Source organism: Lipotes vexillifer, unplaced genomic scaffold (assembly GCF_000442215.2).
Source record: "Lipotes vexillifer unplaced genomic scaffold, Lipotes_vexillifer_v1.1 scaffold785, whole genome shotgun sequence".
Taxonomy (NCBI): Eukaryota; Metazoa; Chordata; class Mammalia; order Artiodactyla; family Lipotidae; genus Lipotes; species Lipotes vexillifer.
This window is the reverse complement of record NW_006791778.1, coordinates 663,539-672,801: the sequence shown is the minus strand read 5'-3', so window position 1 is coordinate 672,801 and position 9,263 is coordinate 663,539. Positions and strand designations below refer to the sequence as shown.

The following is a 9,263-nucleotide window of genomic DNA, read 5'->3' as shown; positions in this document are numbered from 1 at the left end:
ATCTGCTGAAACTCTTCATGCTGTAGAAAGTATGGTGGGCACTTCGGTACCTGGTTGCTTCCTCTGGGAAGGAGAGCTGTCAGAGAGGAGAGGGCAGCTGCTCTTCTAAGGTCAAAGTCTGAGACGAGGTTCCCTGAAATCCACCAGAAGCAACCCCTGGCGACTGCAGGGATCATCAGCCTGAGGTGCTTCGGGGTTTTTGATCCAGTGTCCTGGGTATGTCAAAGGTGTTTGGGATGCAACATGGGCATCATGAGGGAAAGAGTGCAGGCTTTAGAGTCAGAGAGGCCTCAGACCTCATCGTAACCTTGGATTGTACTTCACTTATGAATAAGAGAACTGTCTGAGCCACAGTTCTCTTATTCATATAATGGAGAAAATAATACCAGCTTGACACAGCAGGACTGTGTCAAGCTTTAAGCGATAATGTGCCTGCCACAGTCAGTGCTCTGTAAGGAGCACTGCCACTGATGGCAGGCCACAGTGCAAATCTAAGAGGAAGGGCCACCAGGGAGAGGGTTGATCAACCTTTACTTGTCTTCATGGAATGAGAGAAATGACAGTAAGATGGTGAGATTTTAAAAGAGAACACAGGCTTCCCTGGTGTGCAATGGTTGAGAGTCCACCTGCCGATGCAGGGACACGGGTTCGGGCCCCGGTCCGGGAAGATCCCACATGCCGCAGAGCGGCTGGGCCCATGAGCCATGGCCGCTGAGCCTGCGCGTCCGGAGCCTGTGCTCTGCAACGGGAGAGGCCACAACAGTGAGAGGCCCACATACTGCAAGAAAAAAAAAAAAAGAGAGAACACAAAAATTAAGTTAAAGGTCTGCCTTTTATTCCGACATCACAGCGTTTTGATATTTTATTATTAAAATGTCCTTTTTCTTAAATGAAGATACCGTCCTCATAGATTGTAGATAGTAGAACCCCCTCCCACTCATCTGTTTATTTTTAAAATGTCCTTATTTGGCAAAGTAAGAAATAAGTTGGCTTTATTTGGAAAGATTGGCACCCTATCTAGGTCCCTGAAATCCAAAGTCTGGAAACCAGGGTCTGTGAAGACTTTGCATCATATCTTCCCCAAATGCCTTGTGGTAAGAAGCTGGGATTGCTGGCTTTTAAGTAGGAACTGGAAAGCTGTCTCAGGGTGAGTGTCAAAGAACTCTTTCTCATTGAGTGCGAGGTTGAAGCTTTTAATGGATTCCAACATTAGAATCCACAGTCCCCCCAAATTGAAAATTGGTTTCATTCATTTTTGAGGGCACTTCGTGGTCTGGTTTGGTGGGTGAAGAAGTGAAATGAGACAAGAAGAGAAGTCCAGGCTCAGTGCTCCCCAACCCCCAGCAGAAGAGGGACTCAGAACAGCATCCCAGGCAGAGGGAGGAGGAAGGTTTGGACACCCTTTTCATGTGGCCGGCCAGCATGCATTTGAAACCATGCCCCACAGCGTTAACAGAAACTGGTGACTAACAGAAATATTTGAGCTTATCTTACAGAACAGCAGGTAAGGGAATAGCTTGTTACAACCCCCCTCCGCTTATAGCCTGCCCTCTCTGAGCAGGCGCAAGAGCAAGCTCGCCTTAATTATTTTGTTGTCGATTGCATACCCTCGAAGCTTCACGTAGCCTAGGAATTTGGAGTCAACTCTTGTCCAGTGCGAGTCAGCTAAGACTAGTTGGGACCACTGACCCTAAAACTGGACCTGGGTAGAACACAGATTACCTCACCTTTTCTCTACTTCCAGTCATCTTTCCTCATGCCTAAGACCACTCTGCTTCTTTATCCTGTAAACGTTTCAAGCCCCTCGCCTTTGGTGAGGCAGATCTGAGAGCCCTTCTCCCATCTCCTCGTTTGGCTGCCTCGTGAATAAACCCTTTCTTTGTTACAAACCTCAGCATTTCAGCATTTAGCTTGACGCACATTGTGCAGATGCACCTGGTCTGGTGACTGGTTTCTCCCTGGAGAGGCAAGAGCTCTGCCTGAGAGGAGGTGCATTGCAAGGTGCTTGGAGAGAGTTTAGCAAGCCTTGGTCAATAACCTCTGGAAACAATTGGCTCTCCCTTTAGTTCCTGTTAGCTAGACTTTGAAATTTCTTTGCAGGGTGAAGTATTTATTAAGAAATTCAAATTCTTGTTCGTACTGTTTAACTGGACAGCTCAATAGTGAGAAAATATAGGATGGTTTAATCAATGGGGCGTGACTTAGGACTCCCTGGCTGAGCCGTGGATCTATGTGGTCGTCTGATGAGAAAGTGATGGAGACAGCCCTCCAGAGGTAAAGTCAAGGAAAGTTGCTACTTATGGGAATTCCCTTACATCCAATTCTTTAAAAGTGTATTGATTTTCTAAAATCCTACCTTATTCATATAGGATTTCAGGTAGCTAACAGAAATATAAGATTTAAAAAATAAGAAATTAAGGATCTAAGGGTAATAAGAGTAGAAAGAATAACACAGTAAAAGGAAGGTGGGGCTCGTTATTTTAGAGATGTTGGCTGACTGTTTCTCTGGGTTTGATACTGTTGTAGGCACTGAGGGAATGACAAACCCCTGCTCCAATGGAGTTTATGATGTGCTGACGTAATATACAACCCTACTGAAACACAGCCCTGAATCCAGCCCGTACCTTTCCCTTTTCAATATCATTTCATTAGTTGAGTCACAGGAACATCCTTTAATTCATTTAATTCTGTTAGATGCTACTAACTTGTGCCATTAATTGTGAACTCTGATTGTTTTCCTTTTGTACTGAATTGATACGATGTAGCAACATTTTAAATATTATTACTGTGTACTACAGCTTCTTATCTTTCCTAAAAACAAAACAAATAACAGTATCTACTCTCCTGATAATAAATAGGCTCTATTTTTAGCCTGTGTACAAATGCAGTTTTGTCACTTATGTAATTTGTTATTGATACAATATTTGTAGCACTGTTTCCTGAAACTTTGAGAAACATTGACTTAAGAAATTAAAGTCTTATTCTAACATATCTTTCAGTTGAGAATACCATTTCAAAGATGCTTTTTGACAAATAACATATAAGGGCTATTTAAAAAAAATTATTGGAGTATAGTTGATTTACAACGTTGTGTTAGTTTCAGTTATACAGCATAGTGATTCAGTTATACATATACATATATTCATTCTTTTTCAGATTCTTTTCCCATATAGGTTATTACAGAATATTGAATAGAATTCCCTGTGCTATACAGTAGTCCTTGTTAGTTATCTATTTTGTATGTAGTAGTATGTGTATGTTAATCCCAAGCTCCTAATTTATCCCTCCCCCCCAACTATAAGGGCTATTTTTAAATGATGATTGAAATTGAAACATAAAATCTAAAAATTCTAATGGAACATGTGGATCCTAAGAATACAATAGATGCCATTTGGAGATATACTGATTTATTTAAATTATTTATAATGTATTGATTATTAATGATAATATAATATTGCCATGTTTTAAGAACTGATACAAACATTATTACTGTTTTATTATTTGGCATAAAGAAAATTATGTGAAAGATAATGTATTCCTTTTATCATGAATAAAATTTTGAAGGCTTACAATATATACTCTCAAGCCAAAGATTCTGATCTAGTTGGTATGCAGTAGGGCCCAGACATCAGCATTTTGAAAACTCTGCAGGTATTCTCAGGTGCAGCAAAGCATTTTGAAAACTCTGCAGGTATTCTCAGGTGCAGCAAACCATTTTGAAAACTCTGCAGGTATTCTCAGGTGCAGCCAGAATTGAGGCCAGCTCTGTTGGATGGCATGGAGAAAGCAAAAATAAATCGGCATGTATCATGCTCTGAAGAGCCTGGTGACAAGTGAGGACAGGGAAAGGAGTGACTATTTTTAAGCCCTCCTGAGGCAGACCTTGCTTTGCATCTGTTTTATTTAATCTTCACAACAATCCCATGAGCTAGGAACCATCACTCCCATCTTACAGGAATTGAGACCCAGTGATATTAAGTGAATTGACCAGAAGCTAGTAAGTAAAGGAGCTGAGATTTAAAAACATTTATGTCTACTCCATCTTGTTACAAAAAAAATGATTTGTGGCTACAAGCTGGGATTTGAAATCAGGCCTTTCTTTTTTGGCCGTGGGTTCCCACCACCTTGACATCCCACTACACAAGATTCTACCAGCAGAAAGTGATTTGGTTCAGGCATAACAAGAACATTATCTTGATCTTCTGAAATTGGTGCTCTGGGGCTTTTATTTAGTAAGTACTTCTCAGGATCTCTCATATTTATTAACTATGAGTAGTAAGAGTGCTGTTTTATTGTAGGTGGAAATAAGCTTTCTTGTGTTTTACGCTGAGAGAGTAAGTGCTATTATCTTTATTTGTTTATTCTAGAGCAGTAGTTCCCACCTGGGGGTGATTTTGCCACCCACGGGGTATTTGGCAATGTCTGGAGGCATTTTTTGTTGCCACAACTGGTGGAGGGGGTGCTACTGGTGAGTAGTAGAGGCAAGGGGTGCTGCAAACATTCTACAATGCACAGGACAACCCTCATGACCAACAGTTATCCAGACCCAAATGTCAGTAGTGCTGAGGTTGTGAAAACCTGCTCTAGAGGAAAGGAATTACCTGGTATGTGAAATATTAGTGACTTTTAATAACAACCAATAAATACCATTTATTAAACATCTGTGGTGTTTTGAACCCTTCAGTTGATCAGTCAGCATTTATGTTCTTGGTATCACGTCCAAAGGTCCATTAAAAATGGTTTTTGACCTCAGGAAGCGTACACTCCAATGGGAAACCAAGGAAGTTCTGAAAACTTGAGCAGCTGTCAAAAGCTATCAAAATCATAGTCCGTACAATGAAAAGGAAGATGGTTCCTTGTATGTGAGTGGTTAAGAGCAGGATTTCTGAAGTTGGGAAGAAAGATCTTTGTTGCATTCCTGATTCACCCTTTGCTATCCATGTGACCTCAGACCAATATGTTGAACTGCTCTAATAATTCCTCCTCCATAAAATGAGGATAATGGTAGCACCCGTATCATAAGGTTGTTGAGAGATTTTAATGAGATAATATGTGGAGCACAATGCCTGGCACAGAGAGGCACTCAATAAAGTCTTGCTTTCCTTGTTGTTATTATTATTGGAGAGAGTCCACTGAGGTGGGGCCTGGGAGCTGCCCACATTTCCTCCGGAGGAGGATTCCTCCTTGAGCAATGACAGGCGAATCAGGGCTGTGGGTGCTTCACTTGGGCTCTAGGACGCAACCTGTCCAGCTGGTAATGAGCTGTTCACTGCAGCCGAACTGGGGTGGCGCTGGGCTTGATTGGCTGGGGGAGTTGGGAAAGAGGATAGGTAGCGAGTTCTCTTTTCCTGTGAAAGTTTGTAAACTGAAAACGTTCACTGCAGTCTGCAGAGCAGAAGCAGTGTGGGGAGAGGTGTGTGAATGTCTCCATCTGTGAATGAAACATGATTTAGAGCCAAGGCTGCTCCAGACTTCTTCCCCAGGCAGGACATGAGCTCTCTAGAACTCTCTAGGGGAGGTGATAGGCTGGCTTGCCCCCAGACACTCAGGTGAGGACAAAGGGTGGGGTGTTCATGCCCTGGATACCTGCCAGCTTCTCTGCTAATGAGGTCATTCTGGCTGTCCTTTGTTTGACATGGATTTTACCAGAGAAGGGCACCCCATCTTTATACATTGTTGTCCACACCCTTACTGGCTTCCTGTGTTTTGTAAACATAGATATTTTTAGTTTTCTTTCACTGGTGTTATTCCAAACCCATTGCCCTTTTACCTTCTTTGTCCAGAACAATCCTCCTCCAGGGCAGGGAGGGCCCTGTTTCGATGCATGCAGGTGTGGGCCCTTCAGCTACATCTAATGGTCCCCTTCGTTGCCTGCTGTCTCAGAATGTTCCCTTCATTCTGTGGGGTCCTGGACTTGAGCTTTCCTTGGCTTATTTCAGCCTCTGCCACTTGACTCCTTCTGGTGGCCGCCTTCTGTTTCAGGTCGTATGGGAAGGCTGCTGGAGGGTGGGTGGAGAAGGATGGGAACCTCCCTCAAGAGAGGCTGAGGGACATGGCAGCTCTTGTTCACACAGGTCCACATTTATTTATCTTGTAACACCCTTTGGATATTCCCTGTCTTGATCTACACTAGGAACTTCCTGGAGGCTTGTTCCCAAGAGAGGGGTAAGTGCAGGACTCAGAAGATGGCTGTGAAGCACAGTCTTGAGTGTTTGTGGGGACACTGGCTGCCTCAGGTCTAGCATCTAGATTTATCTACCGGGCAGCTCAGGCCTGGCACTGCTGGCAGTTTATCACATCAGGGCTCTGCTTAGAATCAGCAACACCAAGGCCTTAGGACTGTATGCTGCTGCCCCCAGAATCTAGCTCACCTTCATTTCCCTAGATTGCTGCACATATACCATCCCCCCTAGGCTGGTACCCTGACACGTCAGTCTCATCTCCTTCTCCACGCTTAGCTTATGTTTTCCAGGTTGTGCTTAAAAGAGCACAGGCCTTAGAGTTGGTTTCAAGTTGCTGCTCTCCCACCTACTAGTGTGTGACTTGTTGTCTGAGGCTGCATATTTTTGTTTGTCTCTGATTCATAGCCCTGCTGTGACAATCAATTCAGTAATTGTTATTTGAGTGCCTAGTATGTGTCAGGCACTCTGCTCAGCCCGGAGGTGGTAGGGGCAGTGGGCAATCACCCAGCAAGGACCAGCACCCTGCACCCAATCCCTGATTCTGAATTTCGTTTAGTATTGGGAGGTAGGTCCATAAGCAGGTAGCTTCAAAGTAATGGGTAAATGCTAAGATAGAGGTAAGCACAGGATGCTTTAGGAGTACAAATGAAAGGCAAGAATGATTTTTGGAGTAAACAGTGGATGAGTTGTTTTGAAGGATGGGGGGAGATGACCCAGACAAGTGGGGGAGGTGGGGGGAGGTTTTCCTGAATGAGAGAAGTGTGGAGGATGAAACAGCATGCTGTGAGCAGAGAATTACTATGACATAATATTAGTTCAGTACAAGGATTGATGGGGCTGATGCTGGAGACTGAATAGAGGCCAAGTAATGGGAGGCCTTGTAGGTCATGCCAAGAATTTAAAACTCTATCCTATAGGCAATGCGTTTTAAAGCAGGAGAGTGACATGGCCAGATCTTGGTCTGGATCACACACTTCAGCGATTATGTGGGGGACGGATGTGAGAGTGAAAAATCTGGAATTAGGAGTCCAGTTAGGAGGCTGTCTCAATAGTCCAGGTGAGTGATGATGAATTACCACACAATTCATCATCAGCAGGTGCAGGGCATAGAGGGGAGGGGATAGATTTTAAAAATCAAGGCAATAAAAAGAGCAGATCTTAGAGGCAGATTGCTGAGGAGAAGGTGGGGTTAAGGATAATTGGAAGGGTGGATGATGGTGCCATTGACTAAGATGGGGAACACAGGAGGATCAGGTTTGGGGTAAGAGTGGAGAGGATGAGTTCAGCTCGAGACAGGTCTAGTTTGAGGTGCCTGTGAAATGTCCTGGTGGAGATGCATAGCACAGAGTTGTATACACAAATCTGATGTTCAGGAAGGAAATCCAGGCTGGGATATAGACTTGTGAGTTACCTGAATATAGGTGATAGTGAAAACTTTAACATTGAATGCTATTGTCCAAGAATACCGTGTGGAGGGCTTCCCTGGTGGCGCAGTGGTTGAGAGTCCGCCTGCCGATGCAGGGGACACGGGTTCGTGCCCCGGTCTGGGAAGATCCCACATGCCGCGGAGCGGCTGGGCCCGTGAGCCATGGCCGCTGGGCCTGCGCGTCCGGAGCCCGTGCTCCGCTACGGGAGAGGCCACAACAGTGAGAGGCCCGCGTATCGCAAAAAAAAAAAAAAAGAATACCGTGTGGAATGTAAAGAGTAGTAGTTTAAGGGCTGATTGACAGGGAACCCCGATGATTAAGTGGTGGGTGGACGGGGATTCCAAACTGGAGACTCACACTTGTGTAGAAAGGATGGCGTTACAGTCATGAGGGAGTAGACAGTTTTAAGAAAGAGAAAGTGAATAATAGAGTCAAGTGCATCAATAAGTATAGAAAGCTCTCCACTGGATTTGGCAATAGGAAGGTATTGATGATTTTTGACTGAGGAGTGGTGACTAGGGGATCAGAGACTGCAGTGGATTGAATTGGGGAGGGAAGGAAGTGGGGAGAGCAGTATAGATTTTAATAAAGGAGAAAGAAGGGAGATAAGGTGGGGCTGGGAGACCCAAGTGAAAGAAGGTTTTTGTTTGTTTTTAAGATGTTGCAATACTTGAATGTATTTATAGGATAAGAGGCAGGAAAACACTAGAGAAGGAGAGGTTGAAAGATAAGAAGTGAATACAACCACATCATACTCTCCTAATATTTGTAACGTGAAACCCCAGACAAGCAGCCTGCCCTTCTGCAAGTCATTTTTCACAGTTAAGCTGTATGCCTTCGCTCATCACCCAGCAGCAACAGAGTCTACGAGTCTACGTGTCTCAGTCTGCAGCAGCTCAAATCCCAGCTTTCTATATGGACCCAAGTCATTATTCAACACTGAACATGCACGATTGGCTCCACCATCCTTGGCTCAGCAATGAGGCTTCCAACAAGGTCTTTCTCAGCCAAACTCAGTCCAGCAGATTCCAATCCCTATTTATGCACCACTGCAAGGACAGCATCCAGCCCTACTGGGTGCTAGACCTGCTGTTTCCCAGGCTCAGGCATTATTTAGTTCTTCACTTCAACTGTATGTATCTCAGCCAGCCTTTATTCAAAGCAGTCTATCCCTGCTGTCTATGGTCCTTTCTGGTACTGCCATCCGCAACTTTCCAGCTGTCCAACTCCAGAGACCTGTCAAGGCACAACTGGGTCTTGCCTTTCAACAAACTTCAAATATGCAGCCTATTCCTGTATTATATGAACATCAGCTGGGTCAGGCATCAGGACTAGAAGGTTCCCAACTGACTGATACACATCTTCTCCAGGCTAGAGCAGATCTCACCCAGGCTTCAAATCTTTATTCTGGACAACCACAACAGCCTGGTCAGACAAATTTTTATAACTCTGCCCAGTCACCGAGGGCTCTCCAGCAGGTTGCAGTACCTTTACCAGCATTCCAGCTTTTCTTGCCTAAGATCTATGGGACAGCCTTTAACTGCTCTGCTTCAGACTCTTTAGCCCCCATTACAGCATCCCACCCCACAAGTGCAGGCACAGAACATGAGTCGTCCTGCGCAAATAAGCCAGCCTTTCAGAGGATTAATTCCTG

The 9,263-nt window shown here is 44.4% G+C and overlaps 1 pseudogene; it reads left to right on the top strand.

Annotated features, from left to right (window-relative positions):
* Window positions 1–7,166: 7,166 nt before the first annotated feature.
* Window positions 7,167–9,263, top strand: part of LOC103071414 (protein PRRC2C-like) — a 23,862-nt pseudogene continuing 21,765 nt past the window's right edge.